General features: G+C 38.1%; 1 pseudogene; it reads right to left on the reverse strand.

The window, feature by feature from the left end:
• Positions 1–1155: 1155 nt before the first annotated feature.
• LOC100663407 (oxidoreductase HTATIP2-like) lies at positions 1156–2394 on the reverse strand (annotated as a pseudogene).
• Between the last annotated feature and the right edge of the window lie 12105 nt (positions 2395–14499).

A 14499-nucleotide genomic window follows, 5' to 3' on the forward strand; every position in this document is an offset into this window, starting at 1 on the left:
ACAGAAGAGTAGGTGCTAAATGTTTGGAAGCAGAAGGTCTTTGCTGCTTGGTGGGCCTGGGTTTGAACTTCAACTCTTCCATTGGCTAGTTTGATGACTTTAAGCAACTGAATTTTTTTTTCAAATATTTCAGTTTTATTCACTACAGTATATATTCACCCAGTAACAATTAACTAGAAATATACTCATTTTCTAGCTCTTGCAGTCTGGTTAAAAATATAAATTATGGGATTAGGCAGATCTGGATTATAATCCTGGCTCTGTCACTTCCTAGTTTTAAGTCTTCAGCTTTGAGACCTTGAGCAAGGCACTTAACCACAATAAGCCTCAGTTTCCCCATCTAAGATATGGAGATAGTGATAAACCCATCACCATGGAGTCAATTCTGACTCTTAGCAACCCTTATAGGACAGGAAACCCATAGGGTTTTCAAGGAATGGCCAGTGGATTCTAATTGCCAGTATTTTGGTTAGTAGCCACGCTCTTAAGTACTGTGCCACCAGGGCTCCTGGGGTATAGTACCACACCTTATAATGATTATTTGCAGGGTTAAAGGACAGATAACACATGCAATGACTGCCACTTAGCAAGTGCCAGGTAATTATTACCTGATATTATATCATTCTATCAGCCAAAAAGTTGCATATCACCATTGAGACTTGGGCATTTTCTATCAATCTGTCTATGCAGCACCCAAGACTTGTCCACATATTTTTATCCCTCTATTTAATTCTCCCCAAGAATCACACCTCAGTTGTGATAGCCCATTTTTATTATATATTCCAGAATTCATAAAGGCACAACATTCATTGCACAGATTGCATACAACATATAGCACAGGGTAACCTCAGAGACATGAATGTCAACAATTTTAACATAGAGCTCTTACAGCATGTCCCATAAGGTTCACGCTGCTGCTAGGACTCTATCAGTAAGCATTTCCAAAGTTGGTTTTCAAACCAGTAGCATCAGAACCACCAAGAGACACATAAACTAAACAGAACAGACTCCTATGCCCATAAGCCAAAAACTCGGATTCAGAAGATTTGAGGTAGGGCCTACGGATGTTTCTTTTTCAAAAACTCCCTGGGTGGCTCTAAACCACTGATGTAGATCACAGGCATTTGTTAATGGGCTATGGGTGGCTGAGAATAGTAAACCAACAAAGTTACAGCATGCTAACTTTTTCAGATCCTAGAAGTATCAGTATGGTAGTGGGTGCTAAAGTTTACAATAAAAAGCATTTTCTCCATTGTCATTATGGCTTGAGAGCATCATCTACTTTCCCCAGGGCATAGATGGCCTTGCTGTCCAGCAGTTCCATCTTCTTGTCACTTGGTCTCACTGCATCGTTCAGCTATACTCTCACCATGGTCACCACTGGCCCAGAGTGTGGATTAGCCAAGGATTCTGGTAAGAACCCAGAGAATTTCCTGACCAACGATTCGCTTGGGTGGGATTCTTGCCTATTACATAATAGAACTCTAGGAGAAACCATCGAATTTTAATTCTTCAACCCTGACTTCCACTTCTCCCTTAATTTGCAGGTACAAAATATTGCTGGACTTATCGGCTCCTTTAGAGGACAGCAAGTTGAAATGTTTGCACCCTGCAGCTTTTGCCAGCTCTGCAGACTTCAGCACATAATCTCCATCAACATGAACAAATCCCTAGGCTCCACTTTTGTTCTGGTGGTACCCGCGCAACAGAACCCTACATCACGACCATGAAAGGCAGGTGCATAGTCATCCAACTTTTCAAAGTCCACCCCTTCTTGGTTCACATTTTTATAAGCTTCCTCCTCGAAGGTGAGCTTCCTTCAGCCAATGAGCGGGACTTTGGAAAACAGGCATTGTTCCAGGATTTCTTTTAAGAGCACTTTCCGGTTTCCCCGCTGGTACCCAGACTAAAGACGGACTTACTCTGCGTCCTGAAGTCTTCCCAAAGCTTGAGTAGCTCCTCTGTCATCAATGGGATGTTAAAGTATAGCCAGTCCTCATCCTGGGGAACAGGACTGCTATCTGGGAGGAAGATACTCTTGGTAGTCTTCGTTATTCTCCAAAGTCTGAGTGGAGGAGAAAGTGACCTGAGGGACCGCAAGTGGGGCGAGAGCGCTGGCAGTACTCCACACCTGAGCCAACCCACGCATTGAAAGGAGCCTGGACAGGACTGTGCGCCCAGGTGTCATAAACAGAGGGGACCACAAAGCCACTTCTCCCAGAGTGCCCCCGGGTTTGGCCCAAGAGGGACCCCCCTCCTCCGCCCACAGGAGTCCAGGGGTTGAGCTCGGGCCTCCACGCAGGGAGGTTCCCTGGAACAGGCCCCAGACCCGGAATCCTCCCGCCAAAGCAAGAGCAGGGCGTCCACCAGAGCCACTGAGATCAGCCCCTCCATCCCGGGCATCTGGGCAGCCTGCCTTGCTCTCGTCCTTGGCCCCTCACCCCAGGCAGTGGGCGCCCCTCCCCAGGTCTGCCAGCAACTTAATTTTTCTGAGACTTATTGTTTTTGTATAAAAATATTGAGGTGTAGATTGCAATGATTTGTTTGAAATGAGAAAATGTGTAAACATAACCAGCATATTGCCAACCCTATACTCTGTGTTTCTCAAAATGTGTTTCCAAATTCTATATAAAGTTGTCCTTAATTCCAGCTCACAGTTATCTTCCATACAATTAGCCTGCTTTAGTTGTTCCACAGGTTTATGATTTGCTTTCTCAAATGACACTACATTTCGGAGTTGGTTTGATTCTTGACTCATTCATTCTGAGTTGTGGTAGATTGAAAATGGTGACAGATTCTCAGTCATTCATCATTGGGAGTTCCCTACTACTGCCCCTCCTGAATGTGGCTCTGGGACTGCTTTGACCAATACAACAGAGTGAGTGACATTATTCTAGTTTGGGGGACCAGGCCTTAAGAAGCTGGCAAATTCTACTTCCTCTCTCTTGGAACATTCATTCTTGGAGAGTAATTGGTGATTGATTAGAGGCTGGAGGGATCTGAGATTACAAGAAAGAAGAGAAAGGCCTAATTAGGGATGGATTACCCAATAAACAAGGTACCCATGGTCTTACTTATGCTTACTTACTAATCTGTAGTGCATCAAATATATATTGAAACCCATGTGAAATTGGGCACTACAGATTAGTAAGTAAGCACAATTAAGAATTAAGCCTGTGCTTACCTTGCTTACTGGTTAATCTGTCCCTGGCCCTAGCTCTCCTAGCCCCTAGACATTCAATTTATCCCAGTTGAGGGCCTGGAAATGAGTTGCTCCACTGACCTCTGTCCAAGTTTCAGATTTGTGAACATAATTGCTATTTCAAAATACTATTTTTTTGAGTTGTTTGTTATGCAGAAATTGATACGTAGAATATGAAATGAGAGATTTGTTCTTACAGGGATAAGACTTTAAAAAGCTGTGGAAGAAGCTGAGTATGTGAAGATCTAGAAGGGGAATCAGAGAAGAGGCTAACCAGTGTTAACCAACTGAGCCGGGTGTACAAATTAATGTTTACAGGGAAATTAGAGAAGAATGCACTTCTACCTGCTGAAACATGATCTTGAAATGGGGACGTTTTGGAGAGATTTATGGAAAGCTATTTCTTCTGTGAATTGATAATTACTGGTGATTGGGATGCGAAACCTGGGAAACAAAGAAAGATTGATAGTTGGAAAATATGGGTGTGGTGATAAAAATGGCTCTAGGGATCTCAGGATAAAATTTTGCATGACCAATGACTTATTCATTGCAGATACCTTTTTTCAACAACATAAAAGGTGACTATACATGTGGACCTCACCAGATGGGATACAAAGGAAAAAAATTGACATCTGTGGAAGATGATGGAGAAGCTCAATATCATCAGGCAAAACAAGGCTGGGGCCAACTGTGGAACTGACCATCAATTGCTTATACACAAGTTCAAGTTGAAGCTGAAGAAAATAAAAACAAGTCCACGAAAGCCAACATACCACCTTGAATAGATCCCACCTGAATTTAGAAAACATTTCGAGAAAAGATTTGATGCATTGAACACTAAGGACCAAAGATCAGACGAGTTGTAGAATGACATCAAGGACATCATACATGAAGAGAGCAAAAGGTCATTAAAAAGGGAGGAAAGAAAGAAAAGGCCAAATTGGATGTCAGAAGAGACTCTGAAACATGCTCTTGAACTTTGCACATTTCATTGTAATACTTTGTCTTCTGGAGCTGCCCTTTGAATTCTTCTGTTCAGGCTCTTTTACTTCATTATTCCTTCCATTCACTTTAAGTGCTCTACATTCAAGAGTAAGTAAAGAATATTGAATATACCATGGACTTCTAGAAGGATGAACAAATCTGTTTTGGAAGAAGTACAGCCAGAATGCTCCTTAGATGTAAAGACGGCAAGACTTCCTCTCACGTATTTTTGGACATGTTATCAGGATGGACTAGTTCCTGGAGAAGGACATCATGCATGATGAAGTGGAGGGTCAGTGAAAAAGAGGAAGACCCTCAATGAGATGGATTGACACAGTGACTGTAACAATGGGCTCAAAAATAACAAAGGTCATGAGGATGACACAGAACAGGACAGTGCTTCATTCTGTTGTACACAAGGTTGCTATTAATCGGAACTGACTCAATGGCACCTAACAACAACAACATTGCCTCTGTGTAGCTATTGCTTTTATGTCTTGGAGAATCAACAATCAAGTATCTGATTGTGAGCCTAACAAGTTAGCCCTTGCAGAAAAAGAAATGGATGTGGAAAGAAGAAATGCTAGAACAAAGTGGAATCCCTGGGCATAATTTTGTCACTCCTTCACTATCTGACCATTAAGACCTTCACATAATAATGATTTTTCTTAGTTTCCTATTTAAAATATTGTAAAATTTTCTTTTCTGCTAGAGTTTACCTGTAACAGTACTGAAAAGGAATTCTGGAAAAAAAAAAACACAGTTCTCAGAACAACAAAGTTGGGGTAGTGAAATCCAACACTTGAACAATGTATTGCATAGTAAGGATCCCTGGTGGTGCAAGAGTTAAACATCCAGCTATCAACTGAAAGGTTGAAGGTTCAAACCCACCCAGCAACTCTAAGGAAGAAGGACCTGGTGATCAGCTCTCATAAAAATTACAGCTTAGAAAACCCCATAAGGAAGTCCTACTCTGTCACATGGTGTCACCATGAGTAGAAATCGACTCAACAGCACCTAACAATAACATCAATAGGCACAAAATAAATACACATTGTTATTATTATGAATTTGGATAAGTCACGATCACGTGCATATTGGTGGTTAGGACCTAAGACTCTCTTCCATTCCCTTCAAGATTGCTACAAATGAAAGCATATATACAAAGAAATGAAATCAAATGAGAAAACAAATGCCTTATTTATAAGGAACTGAAAAGTGCCTAATAAATCTACAGAAAGGTTTTTCTGGTAAAAACTTCATTGGATAATGCAATGTGCCTTATTCACAAGTTCTTAGTGAAGGCTGTTTGGAGTAGCACACAGTGCAAGCACTGTTCTAATGGAGTAATCAAATGGTGTTTATTACTCACACAATAAACAGGACAGGGATGAGTAGAACAGCCAATATCCTCATCAGCCAAGTTTTCCCACAGTTAGGCTCCCAACCTAGTGTGAGATCCAAGGATCGCATTCAAACACACTCCACTTTGAACTATGGAAGAGGAATGCCAGAGTCCCTCTCTCCCAGAGTTAATATACTTAACAGGACAGCTATGTCTACATGCTAAGCAGCATGTACAGACAGCAAGTAGAAGAAATGGGGTAATAAAAAATAAAAGGGCTAATAAAAGTGGAAGGTCCCCTGCAGGTAACGGATACTATTTATTGCCATTCTTTAGGGTGGGTGACCATCTTCTTATGATTATTCTAGATTTATTGGTGTCAGGAGCATTCCTTCTCCTTTTACCTCATTAAGATAGCTTAATAGAGTCCTGGGTTTCTTCAGCAGGAAATCATCTTCGCCTAAGGCACGTACTTTACTTTGTGTCTGTTAGTAGTGATTAAGTCCATTAGTAGCTAGGGGATGGTGAGAGAGATTATAGTACAACTGTGTACGCAGCATATAACATGGGTCAGACCTGAGGCCAAAATGAGACTTCATATTCTTCCACCCTGAATTGGAGAAAAACATGCAGTAAAGATTGATATGACCTCTTGCTTTTAAGCAGAGTAAATGGGCCTCACACAGAGAGAGAAGGTCACCCCATATGCAGGTCTTTCTTTGGTGATAGAAACCAGAAGATAATATTATGAGCCAAAATAGGCAGGCCAAAGAAGAGCCAAGAACAAAATTGTATGTTACAGAGACACAATGACTCTGTGCTTTAATAAAACAGGACTTAATAATGTGAAGATCTGACCAGTCAAATGAGCCATTCGTCTTAACTTGAGGAAAAATAGAAGCTGAAAGTGCTTAATGCAAGGCCCTATCCCCCCATACAGTGGGCATAGGAGTTAAACTTACCTTCTAGTATGCAAAGATAAAGGTATGAGAGACACTATTTTATCTAAAATAATGATTCAATTCCTATTTAATATCAATAAATACCTTGGAAGTCCAAGTAATGTCTAAAGAGTTTATTCTATAACTTAATTGAATTTTACTTATTTTATCACATACCTATGGATTTAAAAACTTGTTTACCATGGCCAAAGCAAAAAAAAAGAAAATCTTTTTCTAATAAATAGGCATATGGGTCAACTGCATTTTTCTCCTTTAAATCATACTACTATATAATAATCTTTATACAAAACACAGGAGAAAAACTAATGTAAAACAGAAGTTTTTCAATGGCTGATTTTCAAAGTGCTTAGGAATGCACCCATATCAAAATAATTATTTTAAATATAAATAAGTAATTAAATTTGATGTTCACCAGGGAGAGATTACACTCAAATATGATATGATTTGGTTAAATTTTATGCAAAAAAAAAAAAAAAACCTATAAGGAAAATGTGATGACTAATTTGGTTTTTAAGAAAACACTGAGTTAAAGCAGTATAACATAGGACAATGTATATGTTAATTTTTAAATCATTAGCTCCTGTGAATAGGGATTTCACAAACTATGCTAGAGAAACTTTCTGTGAATAATAAAAGAGTGTGAGGGCTTATATTTGATCATATTTTGTAGTAAAACCTCACTTAACTACATACAATGCTTGGAGAACAAATTTAAGAATAACTGCATGAAAGAGGAATAATTTCTCTGGCTTATTCTTACATAATTTTAAAAGGTTTATTGAGGTGTAACTGATATTCAATAAATGGTACATATTTAAAATGTACAATTTGACAATTTTTGACATAAGTGTACACCTAAACCATCACTACTGTCAAGATAACAGACTCATCACACAACTGTTTGCAGAATTATTTTGAAATTCATCTACATTTTTACATGTAGTCCATTCCTTTTAATTGCTATTATCCTGATGTGGTGATTTAACACAACTTGTTTAACGTTTACTATTGTCGAGTATTTGGGGTTTCAGTTTTTGGATATTACACATAAAGCTGATGAACATTTGAATCTTTATTTGGACCATGTTTTCCTTTCTTTTCAGTAAATATTTAGGTGTGGAATAGCTAGATCAGGTAGTACATGGGTGTTTAACTTTTTAAGAAAATGTCAAAATGTTACCCAAAACAATGTACTATTTTACATTCCCAACAGTAGTGAATTAGAGTCAGAGTTCCTCCATAACACCCTAAGCACACGATATGATCAGATTTTTGTTTCACTTCCTTTTTTCTTCTTTTCCACTCCCTCCCCCTCCCTTTCCTTCCCTTCTTCTCTTTTTTCCTCCCTCTTTCCTTTACCTTTAAGGAGTATATAACTCTGGCTTTAATTTGCATTTCTCTAACGTCAATGATGAGTTGTGGAATGACATCAAGGACATCATACATGAAGAAAGCAAAAGGTCACTAAAAAGGCAGTAAAGAAAGAAAAACTCAAAATGGATGTCAGAAGAGACTCTGAAACATAGTTTTGCACATCGAGTAGAAAAAGCAAATGGAGGAAATGATGAAATAAAAGAGCGGAACAAAATTTCAAAGGGTGGCTTGAGAAGACAAAGTAAAATGTTATAACAATGTGTGCAAAGACCTGAAGTTAGAAAACCAAAAGGGAAGAACATGCTTGGTATGTTTCAAGCTGAAAGAACTGAAGAAAAAATTCAAACCTCAAGTTGCAATATTGAGGGATTTTCCAGGGAAAATACTAAACGATGCAGGAAGCATGGAAAGAATACACACAGTCACATTACCAAAAAGAATTGGTTGATGTTCAACCATTTCAAGAGGTAGCATATGATAAAGAACCGTTGGTACTAAAGGAAGAAGTCCAAGCTGCACTGAAGGTATTGGCAAAAAAACAAGGCTCCAGGAATTGACAGAATATCAATGGAGCTGTTTCAACAAACTGATATAGCACTGGAGGTGTTCACTCATCTATGCCAAGAAATTTGGAAGACAACAACCTGGCCATAGGAGATCCACATTTGTGCCCATTCCAAAGAAAGAAAAAAAATTTTTTTTTTTTAGAATGTGGAAATTATCAAATGGTATCATTAATATCACACACAAGGAAAATTTTGCCAAAGATCATTAAAAAATTATTGCAGCAGTACATTGACAGAGTTTCCAGAAATCCAGGCTGGATTCAAAAGAGGTTATGGAATGAGGGTTATCACTGCTGAGGTCAGATGGATCTTGGCTGAAAGTAGAGAATACCAGAAAGATGTTTACCTGTTTTTTAAGGACTATTCAAAGACATTTGACTGCATGGTCATACATATTATGTATAACATTGCAAAGAATGGAAATTCCAGAACACTGAATTGTGCTCATAAGGAACCTATACACAGACCAACAGGCAGTCATTCAAACAGAACAAAGGATACTGCATGGTTTAAAGGCAGGAAAGGTGTGCATCAAGGTTGTATTCTTTCACCAAAGTTATTCAATCTTTATGCTAAGTAAATAATCGGAGAAGCTGTACTGTATGAAGGAGTACACAGCACCAGGATTGGAGGAAGATTCATTAACAACCTGCAATATGCAGATGGCACAACCTTGCTTTCTGAAAGCAAAGAGGACTTAAAGCACTTACTGATGAAGATAAAAGACTACAGACTTCATTACAGATTATACATCTAAATAAAACAAAAATTCTCACAACTGGGCCATTAAGCAACATCATGATTGTCTTAGTCATCTAGTGCTGCTATAACAGAAATATCACGAGTGGATAGCTGTAACAAAGAGAAATTTATTCGCTCAAAATCCAGTAGGCTATAACTCCAAATTCAGAGCTCAGGCTCCAGGGGAAGTCTTTCTCTCTCTGTTGGCTCTGGAGGACGGTCCTTGTCATCAGTCTTCCCTTGGTCTGGGAGCATCTCAGTGCAGGAACCCCAGGCCCGAAGGATGCACTCTGCTCCCGGTGCTGCTTCCTTGGTGGTATGAGGTCCCCCTGTCTCCTGCTCACTTCTCTCTTTCACATCTCAAAGAGATTAGCTTAAGATGCTTTTTAATTTGTATATCTCATCAATATAACTGCCAGTAATCCATCTCATTTCATCATAGCAATAGAATTTACAACACATAGGGAAATCACATAAAATGGTGGACAATCACACCATACTTGGACTCATGGCCAAGCTAAGTTGACAGATATTTTTTGGGACACAATTCAATTCATTACAATGGTAAATGGAGAAAAGATTGAAGTTGTCAAGGATTTCATTTTACTTGAATCTACAATCAATGCCCATGGAAGCAGCAGTCATGAATCAAACAACACATTACATTGGGCAAATCAGCTGCAAAAGACCTCTTTAAAGTGTTAAAAAGCAAAGATGTCACTTTGACCACTAAGGTGTGCCTGATCCAAGCCATGATGGTATTTTCAATCACCTTGAATGCCTTCGAAAGCTGGACAGTTAATAGAGAAGACTGAAGAAGAATTAACATCTTTTAATTATGGTGTTGGTGAAGAATAATGAATATACCATGGACTGACAGAAAAATGAACAAATTTTCTTGGAAGAAATACAGCCAGAATGCTTCTTAGAAGCGAGGATGGTGAGACTTCATCTCATGTACTTTGAACGTGTTATCAGGAGGGACCTGTCCATGGAAGACACCATTAGAGACATGAATTTGCACAATAAAAAGTTTAAATTAATGTATCACAAACCACCTTGTGGAAAATAAAATTCAAGGCAAGTATTTCCTCAAGAAAATACTTAAAACAAAGTTGATATATAAAGAAATATGTTCCTGTCTAAAAGTAAAAGTCATTATGTAGGATCAGCCTATTGATGAAAACTGGTTTCTGTTACCTTTGGTTTCCTTCATTGACAGAGGTTTTTGTTTTTGTTTTGTGTGTGTGTGTGTGTTGCCCATTATAGAAAGGGAATCCTTAGACTTAATATAGCAGTTAAATTAGTGTTACCTGTTACTGGAGAGATGCTGCCATGGGTGTGCCAAATGTATTCAATGACCATTTCCATTGAATACATTTCCTCCTAGATAGCTCCATAGCAGATTTATTTTATAAAATATTTTTGATTGAGCAAGTATATATGTATACGAAATTTGTAAATACAAGAGCTAATGGCGGGAAAAAGATTACTAACTTTGTTCAGGAGAAATCATTTGGAAAGAAGTAGTTTAAATGGCTCCAAAGTAGGAATGGCAGCACATAGTTAAAGAACATGACTTCCCTTGACCGAACGGAACATCTGTAGGTTTCTAAGAATGTAAGAGGTGAGAAGCTTGAAGTTTAGACATGATTTGAAGAGTTACTGTGTTATCTTTTTTATCAATCTCTGGCACTTGACATTGCCAAGTTTAACCAAAAAAAGACATTTTACTGCTGTGGAATTTGGATCACTCACTTGTCACTCTTTATCAGGTGGCTTCTATGTTCTTTTATTCTTCTTCCCTGAATATCTTCACTACTGGAAATTAAGTTACAATATAAAAATGCAGGTGACTAATTCTGGCTTAGAAACTAAGGGAAAAGATATTAGGTCTTTCTGAAGGCAGCCAGACATTGTAAGGATATTAGGGACACAGTCATCTCTTTCCTAGATAATTTAAGTTCCAATTAAAGTTGCTCATTGTAAGCTAAGGTCCCCAGGGCTCATGTGCTCAGTAAATCTGTTTAATGTGCTTATTAAGCCACACAAAGCCTTTTCCAGAATCAGAAAGTGTAATTTACTTTCTTCGGTTGTACACTGGTGCACAAATATTTGTCCATGGTCAGTTTGCTTGTATCCATAGCATAAGTTTTTACATTACATGCTAACTTTTTTAATGCTTCAATCAGGAAACAAAGCCAATATTTTTCTTATAACTCACAGCTTCAAATAGAGTTTGTATCGTCAACATTTATCATAAATTTCAGGAGGTATAACTTATTTGCAAATTATGCAAATATCCATGGATATCTTGTTTCATATCGTACACAAAATGCACGAACATAAAAAGAATTTATGTGTGCAACCATTTACGAGTGTGCTGTTACATTATATAACTGGAAAATGTAATATTGTTGGGAACCCTGGTGGCATAATGGATAAGTGCCACAGATGCTAACCAAAAAGGTGAGCAGTTTGAATCTACCAGGCACACCTTGGAAACTCTATGGGGCAGTTCTACTCTGTCCTATAGGGTCACTGTAAGTCGGAATAGACTCGATGGCAACGGGTAACAGTAACCCGTTGGAAAATGCACTTTGTTTTCTAAACCATGGTCTTAGAGCTCCCTGTTATACGCTTGTTTGATTGCTCTCTGGTTTTGTGTTAGTGACTGACTTACCACCACTTTACCCAAACACACATATACATACACACACACATACACACACCACTTTGCCTGAGAACAACCAGAAAATATCATTATTGGTTCACGTTAATGTGTAACTCTCTCAGAAAGAGGGCAAATTGCCAAATTGTGTGGTTCAGAGCAGGTGGTTCTGGGAATAATTTTGAGGAACAAAATGTTGTTTGTGTTCCATTTAGGAAACAAGCAAACAAAAAAAAATTTTTAAGGGAGAAATTGAAAGGAAAAAAGTCAATGAGTCTCAAGCAAGACTTAAACCCAGCATGGAGCATTTAATTGTATTTGTTTAAATGCTCGAGGATAATTATCTCTGGCTCAATCTGACCTCTGCATACTCAGAGGTCCATCACCTCTGTTCTATAAGCCAGTAGAAGCCCATTTACCTCTGAGCCACCTTGGGCTGAGGCTTCCTTGACCTGTCAACCAATGGCAGCAACCCCATCTTCTGAAATCAGAGGAGGTAACCTGCTGTAGGACACAGTGCTTAAACCCCTCCTCGGATAGCCATATGAATACATAGGAGGGCAATTCCTGTGAGAAACATCATGTAAATTCAAAACACATTTATGTAGGTTAGATTACTGTTTACAATATCCATCTTCTCCCCTCATCATCTCCATGCACAGAATATGCTTCTGTGACCCTTGTCTTTGGACTTGATCAAGAAACATGCTTAAGTCAATGCAACGTGAGCAGGTCTAATGTGCCCATAGCTTGTAAAATCCTTAGGTCATTTCCGTGGCTTGCTCCCTAACACTTTACCATCGCCATGAGAACTGTCCAGGCTGGCCTGACAATCCCAGGAATAGATGACAGATAGGTTGAGCAGAGCCTTCCAGTTGAGCCCATGAGCTAAACAAATGTGTGTATTGTCGTATAAGAGTTTATACCTGATTTAATCAACTGATACAGGATCATATAAGGAAGAAGTTTAGAGCACATTCTTGATGATAAACTATCTGAAGCATATCTGTGACTGTATGGGAAAACATATTTGCTCTATCAGATACATTGTCTAATAAAAGCTTTTACATAGGGCAGCTGTGAAGTTTAATCCAGATGGTGTTCACATGATGGCAGGGCTCTCAGTTATAAATTGCACTAAGCCCTACAGCTCATTTAATCTTGCAATGGCATTATGAAACAGAAACTATTATCATTATTATGATACCTCAAATAAGGTAACTGAATTTACAAAAATTTATAAACTTGCCCAAGGCCAAGCAGCTAGTAATTGTTGGGATCCAAAAGCAGTTCTCACTTAGCCTGGAGGCCATGTCTTTAACCACAGCTCTTGGTTTCTTCTCCCCTCTTTTCTCCTTTATAAGTTCACTTTAAACAAAACTACCTACATATTTACTATATTAAATGGACTTTTCCTTTTAGTTTTGCTTCTAAATAAAGCAAATATAAGCCACATTTATGATCCCTTGATAATTTTTAATAATTAATTTCTAAAGTATATTTGCTGTTTGTATATATATGTGCTCCTGCCTACACCAAAAACTCAAACCAAACCTGTTGCCATCAAGTCGATTCCAACTCATAGTGAACTCTACTGGAGATCTAAATTTCCTTGTATCTTTAATTACTGATAACGTTAAGTTCATTTTTAGACATATAAATTAAATATTCCAGAATAATTACATTTTAAAGCACCTGATGAAATGGATGTGCAATCTTTCTTAGCTGCTGTAGAATAAAATTCCTTAAAGAGTTTTAATATATAACTTTCCTCAATACCAAAGCACAGTTTAGTGCAATCGTAGAATAAGCCCAAATACTTAAGGAAGAATTCTCCCCAAAAAAGTTGATGATTCAAGATCAACCTTTAATATATATTCACAGAGAGTTGGTCTAGAAATATTTGGAAGACAAATTTGAAGAAAAAGAACTGGCAAGTGTAGGTTATCACATAAATATATGGTAATTATGTATCCCAATTTTCTTAAGATCAGAATACACAATACCCTTTTCTGGTCGCTAAAAAAAAAAAGTTGCTGTCGAGTCGATTTCGACTCATAGCAACACTATGGCACAGAGTAGATCTGCCCTATAGGGTTTCCGAGGAGTGGCTGATGGATTTGAATGGCAGACCTTCTGGTGAGCAGCCACAGCTCTTAACCACTTCACCACCAACGTTTCTATTATTGCAATTGCCATATTCCAGATAATTGATTAATCTGCTATAATTTGGACTAGCTTCTTCCTCTTTTAATCAGTTAATGTTGAAACACTCATCTACAGCAATAGATATATAGTTGGTGATTATATAATAAATGTTTAGATTATACTGTTTTGTCACTGAATTCCAATCTCAGGCAAAGAAAAATCTTATTTTAGAAAATAATCTCTCTGTGCATGTAGACATGATTTGCATTTTCTTAGTCAATTAAATGTCTGCTTTGGAAAATGTTGAATATAATGCTATAAATTCTTATCGTTCTGTGACAATCGCTTTGCAAATCTGTCATTTGCCATGAGGTGATACTGCTGAAAAAAAAATTCTTATAATCAGGAAATGGTCCCATTAATTATCATAAATCATTGGGAAAATCAATAGCTATATAATCAGATGCCATGATAATCTAGGACCGGTGATTCCAAGGCAAATAACT

Source organism: Loxodonta africana, chromosome 16 (assembly GCF_030014295.1).
Source record: "Loxodonta africana isolate mLoxAfr1 chromosome 16, mLoxAfr1.hap2, whole genome shotgun sequence".
Classification (NCBI taxonomy): Eukaryota; Metazoa; Chordata; class Mammalia; order Proboscidea; family Elephantidae; genus Loxodonta; species Loxodonta africana.